This window comes from Lemur catta, chromosome 2 (assembly GCF_020740605.2).
Source record: "Lemur catta isolate mLemCat1 chromosome 2, mLemCat1.pri, whole genome shotgun sequence".
Lineage (NCBI taxonomy): Eukaryota > Metazoa > Chordata > Mammalia > Primates > Lemuridae > Lemur > Lemur catta.
The window spans coordinates 92,623,671-92,636,418 of record NC_059129.1 but is presented as its reverse complement, the minus strand read 5'-3'; the positions used below and the strand labels follow the sequence as shown (position 1 = coordinate 92,636,418).

Genomic DNA, 12,748 nt, shown 5'->3' with positions numbered 1-12,748 from the left:
TCAGTTCGTCGGCCCTCCAGCTGCAGGAGCTGAAGGTCTCTTTACGAGCTGCCAAAGAGGCCCTCTGACTCTCATACTTGGCTTTAAATTGGTGATTGATTGCCCTGAGCCTGTTATTTCATCTCTTTGAAGCATCAATGGCATTCAGAAATAGCGTCTCAATTCCACAGTCCTTATAATTTATATTTCTCTTGTACGTCTCGAACACCAGAGATATTGCACAAGCCAGTGCATCTTCGTCGCCCATATCACATCCAAGCTGACCTCAGTGAGAACCTTAGCATTTGCATTGTGGCTGCATGCCAGAGGCTATATCACCAGTGACAAAATCTTCAGCATAAGCCAGCCCTCAAGTTTCTAACTCCAGGATCCCATTCTTGGAATCTGTTTCCTAAGACTTTTGGTACCATTTTAGGTCCATTTCCCTAGAAACAGAGCCTCATCCATGGGTTTTAATGCTTTACTGAGGAAGGTATCTTCAGAAATACCTCTAAGGGTGAGAGTAAATTAGGATAGGAAAGGAGATAGTGAGGATGTGGTCTCAAGTAAAGTCTAGCTTTGGCCTGATACATTTGTATTGCAGGGAGTCTGGAATATAAATCTCACCAGAGTGTTGTCTCCTCTGGAGGCAAGAAAGCTAGACTTCTGTATCTGTCAAGCATTGTCTACATGCTATTCCTGATGGAGGAAAGAAGTGTCACAGCCTCCCTGGCTAGATTGCTCCCATCAGCAAAAATCAATTCTCAGGGAGCAGTGGTTGAGAAGATGGGAAGTTAGGAGGTGAGTGAGTGGGAGCTCTGATACATTTGCAGCCAACTTTGTCAGTAGCTGAGGAATGGGTACAGCAACACAGGAAGGGGGAACAAGGCAGGGTACCATAGCTTTTACTAAGCTAGAAAAATTACTGACCCTAGAATCAGGAAAACCTTTCAATGAGTGATCTCAGATAGGTTTGTGTTTTTTTTAAATAAGCTCATCCAAGATCTATTTAGACATAGAAAGAAGGTAACATATACAAGTGTCTAAAATATCAAAGATCTATGAAAAGTTGTGTAAGATCATATGGAGGAATCTGAATATCTACATAGAGAAACTCATAAGATGACATCAAACTTGGGACTAGAAGTTGACACCACATGACACTGTTGGAGAGGACATGCAGGACAAATTCATTTGGCTGCTGGCACAACTCACTTCTCTCCTTCAGTAGTGGCTGCCAGCCAGTAGCAAATGAAATTGTATCCAAACCTAGGTTAGGAACTTACAAGGTAACAAATTCAGAAAGTCAAGCTCTTAAAAAAAATTGATTATAACATTTGCTTCATCCTGGAAGACAGTTAAAGAAAAGCTTCTTTTGAAGACATCAATAAATCTCTATTATCTAAAAGAGCAAAAGACCTTATTATAACATCACAATTCTATACACAGGGTAATTCAGTTACTGAATCTGTTTTACACAAATGTGAAGTCAAGACAGTATGTTTCCAAAATATTATTACCTTTTCTTCATGCACATTTAGGTCCCTGTCAATTATATCACTCCTCACACCAACCCAGGAGTCTGGCATTCCTTTTTGGCATAAACAAAAAGTAAAATACCTCCATCATCAGCATCCTACTAAGCCAGCTCATCCCTAACAAGGATATTACATATTTTCATATTCTTTTTCCCCATTAAACCTTAAAGTGTCAATATCACATTTCAATAATGACTTGAGTCTACACATTCCCTATAAAATACCATTAACATGATAAAAAAATGGTACTTTTTAAAAAAAATTGTTAAAATGCAGAAGCCATCAATGGTCAAGAAACTAATTTTTGTTTTCTGATAATCGTAAAGAAGAATGACTTAGATTAAAGGAAAAGCTGATCGGTGTTTATTAGCCTTTTATTCAACATTAACAAGGGGGAAGAGCTCAGCTTATAAATTGAGTGGTTATGTTTGCCCAAGAGAGCACAGAAAATCCCCAAGATCCATACAGAAGGTCATAAAGCAAAGACAGCTCTTAGATGAGGCTGTCTCCGAAAAGGGCCACCCATTGTTTATGTCTGGTGCACAGCTTTTACTAACTGAAGGTTATATTTTACCTTGATGTTCTTCAACAAGAGAAGTTGATTGAGTAAAAAGGGGAAGTGAGGATTGCGATACTCCAGCTAACTTTAGACCACCTGAACAAGTCCAAAAAAAAAAAAAAGACAAGGTCCATAGGTCCATAGAGCTGTGAATTCCTTTTACTTACTAACCATTCTTATTTCCTTCTTTTCTTCCTGCCTACTGGCAACTGTGCCTTTGAACTGTTTTCAATATCCCTAAGTTCCCACTAGCAGGAATTAGAGAAGCACTTGGTGAGGAATAAATCAAAGGACTTTGGGAACCATGCCAGAGGCCACAGGGCAGTGAGCCCCAATCTTTCACCTAAGGCTTCAGGTGGGTCAAACAATCTTCCAAGATTCCAGAGTAAAAGTTGCATCACTGGCTTCTTGAGCTGCCTATTGATGGATCTCACCTGCTGGTCTTCACCTATGTGAACTCCCCCCTTAAAGTCCACTCACCACACCAACACAGAGTCTACTCTGGGCACCAGAGCAAAGTCTATAAAACAGTAAATAGAAACTATTTGAAGGCCATCAATACATAATTTTCCAAATAAGGAATACTGGAAAAGTGTTAAAAGGGATGTGTTAATCCAAATTAACTAAGATGGAAAAATCACCAAGACATATTAACAGCAGAGGGAAACAGGTAGGGAAGAGTATTTACAGCATGGTTACATTTTTATTTGGAAACTTTAAACATATTTAAGTAAATATAATGTATAATATACATATAGCATATAATGCAAAAATAGAACAATATCCGAAAGAATATGTAACAAAATGTTCATAGTGATAATATATGGGTGGTAAGATCATAAGCATATTTTTACTCTTTATATTTCTATCTATTGTCTAAATATTTACTTTTTTAATCAGAAAAAAAAAATCAATACAAATGTTTCCATTCCTTGTGGCAGCTTACCATATGGAACTGATAAAAATGTTGATGTTCCATGGCTATGCATGTGGACTCTCTCTTCAATATGTGGTGGGTTTTTTTTTTTCCTGTTATTTTTATAAGACAATACCCTATATAGAAGTGGAGAATCCAAAAGAAAGAAATTCTGACCATTAGACAAGATAAAATTTTGCTTCACCCTTGAAATACACGGCTCACTATTCAGATATATATTGGTGTAGTTCTGGCAAAAGCACACATTCAAGGACAACGTTAGTGTGATGGTCCTACTTGTTTTATGTGACTGTGTTAAAGCAATTTGCATCTTTGAGGTTTGGTTACTTGGTTATTTACATAGCATAAACTTCAGACTTCTATTTCTGGTAATGGTAGATTAAATAATTCCCACTAACACTCCTGCTAAAGACACTAGAAAAACTGGATAAATATTCAAATACTTGAATGCATCGGAGAGCTCTGAAGGCCAAGATCTGGGAGAAGCTGAAAGCTAGACAAGTAAGCTTGGCAATTGAGTCTACTTTTTCCCTAGGGACATCTGCAGTTCCTGAAAATTTGGCTCAAAGTCTAAGGAGATGAGCAGCTCTTTTGATAGGAGTCAGGGTGAATTACAAGTAGCTTTCTCTCTCAGGGACTGATGCCCAACTTTGAATCATCTTGATCTTTGAGCTCGGGTTAAGATGATCCCAGATTGCTAGTTTCTCTGGCTGCCTGACAGAAGAAAAGGTAAATCCTCTCTAGAGAAATATAGTCTCATCCTGTGCTTCAGCTAACTTATAAAATTTTCATCTGGGATAATTTCTTTTGGTATTTCCTATAGTATGGATCTTTGGCATTTCCTATATTATAAATCTGCTGCTGATGAAGTCTTTCAGTTTTTTCTTGATTGAAAATAAACTAATTTCACTTTCATTACTAAAAGATACTTTTTTCCTGATATAGAATTCTAGACCATTAGTAATTTTCTTTTAGCATCTTAAAGACATAATTTCACTGTCTTCTGGTTTCCATTGTTTATATTATAGCATCACCAATGCTCAAGTTTTCAGGGATCTTGAACTCCAAAATCTATACCAATATTCTCAGCAAATCAATAATAATTGGATAAAGCAGACTTCTATAACAAGTCTCTATTCAGTGTCTCTACTTCCTGAACATCCACCCATTCATCAGTACACTGCAGTATGGCTTCTATCCCTAACTTCCGGAATAGTTCTCATTAAGAACAATAGCACTTTGGTTGCTGATTAAAAAAAAAATGCAGTAATGTCATTGTGTTGTTTGCTCAGAAGCACTGTCCATGGTCATTTACATTTTATGCTAGATTCTTCTACATCACACTCCCTTGGTGCTTCTTGCCTCTCTCTAGGTATGCCTCAACTTTTCAGACTGCTCTTTCCTTTCAGCCTATATCTTGGCCATATCCACAAGTCCTTCAGTTCCTCAATACTCCACAATCTTCTGGCCCTTTGTCTAGTGTCTACCCTGCCTACACCACATACTCCCCCTTTGGTGAAAACATCTTAGTCAAGGTAAGTTATATTCATCTTGGATCTCAGTTTAAATGCTATTTCCTCTGAGAAAAAAAACTTTCCTATACCCCCCAAACTAGTTTAGGAGCTTCCATATTTTTTGGTTATTAACCACATGATTATAGCAGTTGTATTTTACCATCAATTATTGGTTTAATTATATTATATCTCACTAGGATATTACTTTAAGAGGGTAGGAACATCTTATTCACTCTTGAATCTCCAAGGTCTAATACCAGTAAAGGCTAGGCACTCAGCAAATATTTATTGAGTGGATAAATTTGTCCTATTCCCTCTTTTCTCCATGTACCATGCCAGTCCCCGTATTCAGCTTTCATTACAAAATTTCTGCAATAGCCTCCTAACATATGGGCATATCTTTTCCTATCTCACTTACATTTCAATGTACACACTACTTTCAGATTCATATATAATACTTATTTATTTTGGCCTTTAAATATTGTTGTTCCTCCTCTCTTTTCACCAAACACACACTCCGGGGCAATTTTATTTAATCTTATTCAATAACTGCATATTTACTAATGTACCTCCAAATATATACATACATGAATGTAAGTGTGTATGTATAATATATAATATGCTATAGTTACATACTTATTCTCTATTGAGACACAGGCTTGACTATAACAGGTAAGTGCTTAGAAATATGGAAGATAATGAGCTACATTGTGGGCAACATGTTGTAGTTACATATTTGCAACACAAATGTGAATTTATGTTACATTTGCAACATTTGTTACATAAACAAATCTGTAATTATAACATAATGCCCACAATGTAACTCATTATTTTCCATATTTCTAAATTTCTACCTGTTATCTTCAATCCTATAGGTCTCATTGTTCTTCTTATTATTAAAATATGAATAATGATACTACTTCCCATTATAATTATGAAATATTTTAGTTTCTCTCTTTTCAACTTTAATATTTCACAGACAGATCTTGGCCACCCTGTCAAATACATGATTCATTAACTCTACCATTCCACCAAACTTTCCCCCCTGTTTTTAATAAATTGCATCACTGTTTTGGACTGAATTATATCCCCCCAAAATTCTTATGTTGAAGTCCTAACACCCCATGTGAATGTATTTGAAGATAGAGCCTTTAAAGTCCCTTCAATTACCTTTAAAGAGATAATTAAGATTAAATGAGGTAATAAAAGTGGGACTCTAATCCAATATTACTGGTGTCCTAATAATAAGAAGAAGAGATACCAGAGGTGCGCACACACCAAGGAGCGGTCATGTGAGGACACAGTGAGAAGGCAGCCATCTGCAAGCAAGGAAGAGAGGCTTCAGGAGACACCAACCCTGTCAGCACCTTGATTTTGGACATTCAGCCTCAAGACTGTCAGAAAATAAATTTCTGTTTTTAAACCACTTTGTCTCTCGTATTTTGTTAAGGGAGCCCTAACAGACTAATACAATCACTTTCCATGTCACCAAACCAAACAATCTCAAATCATTCTGGACACATTCTTCTCCCTTAATTGACTCTTATATTCAGATTTATCTAAGATTATTATCAATAACTTCCTCCTAAATATGGTTTAATTTTGCACCTACTTAGGTCCACGTTTCTCCATCTCTCTGACCTACAGTTGTCTTCTATCTGTTTTCTGTTGCCTCTTGTCTTTGTCCACTTTATTCTTTCTTCAACCTGCTACCTAAATCATCTTTCTACAAAACAAAGGTGATCGTGTTACTTCCCCTCCTAAACCTCTAAGCCACATGAGCTACAAGACAAAGGGCACTTGGCTTATTTTGGCATATGTGGTCCTATGGAACTGGCCCAACTGAACTGTCCGGCCTCTTCATCACTGTTTCTCCAGCCTTCAGCCACACAAAAAAGGCCACAGCCTCGCCAGCCTTCCTAGCTGGGACTGTGCTGTTTGCTTATTTCTCTCTTGACTTAGTGAAGCCTTTCCAATATACCTAGGTAGGTTAAACTTTTTCCTGCACTGTGTCAGCATCGCCCTTTTTTCTTTTATAAATAACTCTGTTATACATTTATAAAATGCAGTGAGCACACTTACTTGTTCATCTCACTAGACTCTGAGTCTTTTGAGAACAGGAACAGTACGTAATTCATATTTGTATTTTCCATACTTAGCATTGAGCCTGACCATAGTACTTGACATTAAGGGTTTCATAAATGAAGGGACAAAATAAAAATTAATGTTTTCAAACATAACTCAAATAGAAGTTTGGACTTCTCAGCCAAGCAGTCAAGATACTTTCCGCTGGACCAAAGTAATATTTTCTCATCTTCATGCTTCTGTTTATAGTATTTCCACATTTAGCCCCAGTTCAAATATTACCTCCCACAAGCTAAAAATGACTTTGTTTAATTGTGCCTTCTTAATGGAATGGCTTTATGTCTAGTAATACAGTTTTTTATTAGTGTATGCTGTCATCTCTCTTAAACTTTAAGCTTTTTAAAGTACAAATACATATGTGATTCATCTTCCAAGATTTAATGCCTAGTCCTGTTCATATACCGATACCTGATATAAACATTGTGGTATCCACTTTATAAGTATTCATTGAGTATATCAGTTGCCTCAAATATTTTGTTCATGAGTCTTCATAAAATTTTTGTGCATATACCCACAATATACGTACATTTATTTATAAATGAAAACAGGTACTAAACACTAACATATTATTTAAATTATAATATATTCAAAAAACTTTTAATTTTAAAAGATGAAAAGATAAGTATAAATGTCTCTGTCATATTTTTCCTACATACTAATGGATCTTCTTGTGGGACTTTTTGTGGGGTAAGTCCCTCTTTAGAGATGACTAACATAGACATGATTCCCATCTCTATTGTAACAAAAGGATTATTAATCTATTTGAGTACTACTTTAGTTATGTAGCATTATTGAGAAATGAACATTCAACATAGCTTATTTCCCATGTAATGGAAGTATAACCCATTATAGGTTGGAATGAAAGCTGGCTCCCTATCAAATTATTCACTGAATGCTCACCACACGCCAAACACTGCGACAGATGCTTTGTCTCTATAATCTCATTTAACTCTAAGAACCATCCTGTGAAGTAGCTATCATCATAACTCCTTCATAGATTTTCCAGAGTATAATATTTTCTGAACAAACTTTCATAAAGAGTAAAATGTTAATGACAAGGCCGGGCGCGGTGGCTCACGCCTGTAATCCTAGCTCTGGGAGGCCGAGGCGGGTGGATCGCTCGAGGTCAGGAGTTCGAGACCAGCCTGAGGAAGAATGAGACCCCGTCTCTACCAAAAAAAATAGAAAGAAATTATCTGGCCAACTAAAAATATATATACAAAAAAATTGGCCGGGCATGGTGGCTCATGCCTGTAGTCCCAGCTACTCGGGAGGCTGAGACAGTAGGATCGCTTAAGCCCGGGAGTCTGAGGTTGCTGTGAGCTAGGCTGATGCCACGGCACTCACTCTAGCCCGGGCAACAAAGTGAGACTCTGTCTCAAAAAAAAAATGTTAATGACAGCATAGTCTGGAGTTACGGACCCAGGATTTGGATTCACATTTGTGTAACCCAAAGCCTGTATTTTTCCTAATATACTAGGTAAGGGCAATTTTTTTTTATCAGTTTAACACTTTTAATCTAAAAAGCCATGTCAAAATGACCCAACATCAATATAAGTTCATCAGTTGTAACAAAAGTCCCATTCTGGTGGAAGATGCTGATCATGGGGAGGCTATGCATGTGTTGGGGGAGGGATTACATGGGAAATCTCTGTACCTTCCACTCAATTTAGCTATGAACCTAAAACTGCTCCAAAATCCAAAGTCTATTCTTTTAAAAATCAAACACTTTCTTTTCCTTTTAAGCTCACGGGCTTAACTTCTCTCAACATTTTCCTTCCCTGGCCCTCTGGCCTCTGTTGTAACAGGCAGGCTGTAAGGGTGAGGAAGGACAGGAATCCTGGCTCACAGACATTCATCTCCAAGAGAAGGAGAGTATCCTGGGACCTTTCTACTGATAAAAGTTTATGTTGTCAACTCTGCCCTATTATCTTATAGGTAAAATAAAGTATGCATAGATTCAACACTTCTTTTTGCCAAAATTAATTTAAAGTAGGTTAAATTGCCAAATTAAGTTAAAGTAAGTTAACTTCTTGAAAACTGTATTGTTATAACTTTTCTTATCAGTGTTTTTGCTTTAAGCATCTGTTAAAATGGGTTCTGTTATATTTTCCTACCTAATCTAATAAAAATAGTTATCTCCTTTTTAGCCTTTACTTTCTCCCCTAGGCCACCTACTCCAGACATCATGATGGAGCACTTTGCCATGTTCACAAAAATCAAGTACAAAATCCTAAAAATCCTTTTCATTAGAACGTATTATTTCAGAAAATGTAACATTAAGTCAGAATTTTCTTCAAAATTGTCCCAAAGATCTACTCCTTAGCACAATTTTAGGCAGAAGCAGTACTAAATTTATAATATATGTGAATCTTTAGAACTACAATGATATTTAAAAGTCTGATAAGAATTCCTCAAGAAATATGTTCTGAAAAATGGACTAGGACAAAAAAATAATAAATATTTTTTTACATTATCAGAATTCTGCAAGTGTCAAACAAAAGAATATGATGGCTGTCTGCAGATAGGTTTATGATAACAAAATAATTTTTCACTAAAAATAACAATAGTGGTGATATCAGATATAAAAATTACTTTTACAGCTTTGGAGGCATTAGTTTCTGATATTTTATTGAAATGGTGAAATTAGCCCATATAAGCAATACTCTGTTCAAACTAAAGGACATTGATTCTCTGGCATTTGTTGTGGCAAATTTTGGCAAATAAGGTGAGTTTCAACTCCATTGAACAGTTGTTTGAATTATGTTCATAAAAAATACTCTGACATCTCAAAAATTATTTTGCAGGTTCATAATTCCCTATGTTTTATTCTAGTATTTCTCTTTTGTTGATGCTATATCTCAAACATTAATTAGAAAATTCAGAGAATTTATTTACATTTTGCTTAAAATGTTTTGCTCCTTTAATTAGTACTTGGAGGAGACTGTTGTCTCCTCATATCTATTTTTCCCTCTTCTTCTAGAAAGAGAACCTTCAAATTTGAACTGGGCACACATGCACAACTTTCTGGCTATGTCTGCAAGGGAATGAGCATGATGATATACACCTCTTTTCTTTTTCCCCCCTCCCACCAGGTGGTATGCAGAAGAGGCGGTAAGCCATGTGGAAGAGCTGGTGGGTGGAACGAGACTGGTCCTGATACTGTGAGACTTCATAGATGGCCCTGAACCAACTCTTCCACTTGTGTGAAAAAATAAACCTCATTCTGCTCAAGCCACTCTACCTGGAGTTTCTTATTATACAATATTTTTTTGTCCTTAAAATTACTGGTAAAGAGATAGGAGCTGATTTTTCATGTTAACAACATTTGATAGAACATAGATTTGTAGCAGGTAACAGCTAAACAGATTTTTTTTTCCTTTAGAAAAGGGGAGAAAACATGAGCAGCTATATTCATACATCCATTCCATTTCTCATTAAACAAATACTTATTTGGTATAAAAAGTGTCAGGTATCTTGTCATGAGCTACAACAGAGAGATGAGTAACACAGTCCCCATCCTTAAACACATCTTCCTCTAGTTGAGAGGACACACAAGTTGTTAAGCATTAACTCATTCATTAATTCATTCATTCACTTTTTCACTCATTCAAATGGCAGGGTGGGCATACTGTTATGGGAGTACAGAGGAAAAGTGGCCTAATTCACTCTGGTAGGTGAAAAAGATCTTCGCTTAGGATGTCATGCCAGAGAGAACTTTAGAATATGAGGCAGAATTAGTCAGGAAGGAATGCTGGGGAGGCACAAGAACAGAGCTTTGGGAGAGGAGTCATGGCCATTTGCTTTCCTATGAGGTTTGTTCTATTTGGTCTAAAGATTGTATCTAGAACCAAAATGAAACTAGTAAAGACAACAAAGGAAGATTATGTATGACTCAATATACTACATTAGAGAATCAGATTTTAACCATCAGATGTTTTATCTGGATAGTTACAAGTTAATAACTGATGATTCAAGTAAGACAAGAACTGGAAAGTCCCTATTACATTGAGAGATTAAGCAGAGTGTGTTGGGACGGGGTGGATAGCAGGGATAAGTGGGAGGGCATCGCCAAACCAGATTGCCACAGGTTGTTGGCTGAGGAGTAGATGGGCATAAAAATGAAGATAAGGAAAGACTACCATTTCAGGAGGTTTGATAGTGAGGAAAGGAGAGAGAAACTGCCAACTGAAGGAGAACACTTAAGGGATGATGATCAGCATAAGGTCTCAAATTCCCTATTAGGGCAACACAACCCACCTTAGCTATTCAATCTTTCATTGAAATCAATTTGATATTCTGGTCATAGGATGGATTCTGTAACACAGCTTAGGTCTGCTGTTATGAATGTTTTAGATAGAATGTCCAATCATAAATTGCAAACCTTTCTTTGCAATTTTGTATTATGGCTTGCCTGGGTACTACAAGGAATCTCTCCATACTGTCAGACATGCCTCTACAATGGTGCTACCTGGAGACAGTAATAATCCAGAAGATTACTGACATTAATATGACTTGGCTTGACCTTTTATTTCTGAGTTGTACTAATGTAATGTGAGTATTACTCAGCACAGCACTTGAATATCCAAAAAACAGCTAGATCTGAATGGTTGCTTTTTCTTTGACTCCTCTTTCCCCCTTAGCTCCCATCCCCTACTGGTGTCAATAAACTATGGCCTGCAAGTAAAATTCAGCCTAAAACCTGTTTTTGTATGGCCATAAGCTAAAAATGGTTTTTACATTTTTAAAGGACTAAACAAAAGAAACAAACAAAAAGAATAAGCCACAGACAATTAGGTAGCCCACAAAGGCTGAAATATTTACTATCTGGTCTTTTACAGAAAAATTTTATCACCTCTGCCCTATAAAATGATATAGAGTCATCCTATTATTTCTTCTTTCTGTCGCTGCCTTTCATAATCTCTTCTCTGTCCTCTGCTTTTAAGAGAATCTATTGCTTAATAGTCTCGAAGACTTGTCTCCATTTCTAATCCCTGTCATTTTATTGACAGCCTGCTACTCAATTCTTCTCATCTTTCCTGTATCACTTGCCTTCCACCTCCTTTCCTCATTGTGTCTCCTGAAATTCTTGGCCTCAATATAGAGGGGCTTGACACTTCATTGTCAATAAAAGAAAGTATTCCTTGTGAGGTGACTAATCACCATGGGTTATATACATAATCTTCAAGTATGTGTCTTAATTTTGGCTGCTTCTTCAGGTCAAAAAACCAACAAACATAAGAAAGTATTTTCTCCCGTTATTTCATGCTTTTCTTCATCATATAGTTACCTTCCCTTACTCCTTTTTCTTAATTTCACTCTTTTCCTCTTTGACTTTCAAAATCCTAATTAACTCGAGTCCATTCTCTTGTTATTGGTTATCTCACCTCCTGGTAATTAAAGCAATCCTCAATTTTTTTCTGCTTGAGTTTTTGTTTGTTTGTTTGAAATGTCAAATTTAGTCACATACATCTCTTAGAGTTTAAATCATGTTTCATTTTTTTAAAGATGAGTTGAAGCTACAGAAAATTGAACTGGACGTTTTCCAATATGGGTTTTCAGTTCATGTCAGATAGTAGGCTTGGTAACTGCCAATGATCAACATAAAAAAGAGCTACCACAACAGTTTCCCCGCTTTTCACCTCATTATGTCCATTAAAATGATGAGAAGCACTTAACAGTTTTCTCACTTTACAACATTGAACCCTCTATAACACAATATAATTTACAGACCTATGGAAAGCAAAGTATGGCTATAATAAGGTCTTTAATTTCTCTCCAATATTATCACCAAGTCATCTTCACATTTCAAATATTCCCTTTTAAACTTGTCAGTGGTATGTATGTCAACTTTTTTTTTACTTATTTACACTAAAAAATTACATGTACTTTTCTCAGTCCTTTTCATTATCACAGTCTTGTATAAAAGACAGGGCAATGTGGTCCTAAAATGTCCAACACAATCAGCATTATGAAAAAGAATTTGTTGTGCAATATTCTGACGTGTATTCACTTAATCCATAAAGATAAAGAGGAGTTCTCTCATTACTGATGGAATATAGACTATACTCTGAGT

At 36.4% G+C, this 12,748-nt stretch overlaps 1 long non-coding RNA gene across 1 annotated transcript in view; it reads right to left on the bottom strand.

Moving 5' to 3' along the window:
• LOC123633092 overlaps positions 1-12,748 on the bottom strand; it is a 621,497-nt gene that overhangs the window by 248,798 nt on the left and 359,951 nt on the right. The window lies entirely within an intron of this gene.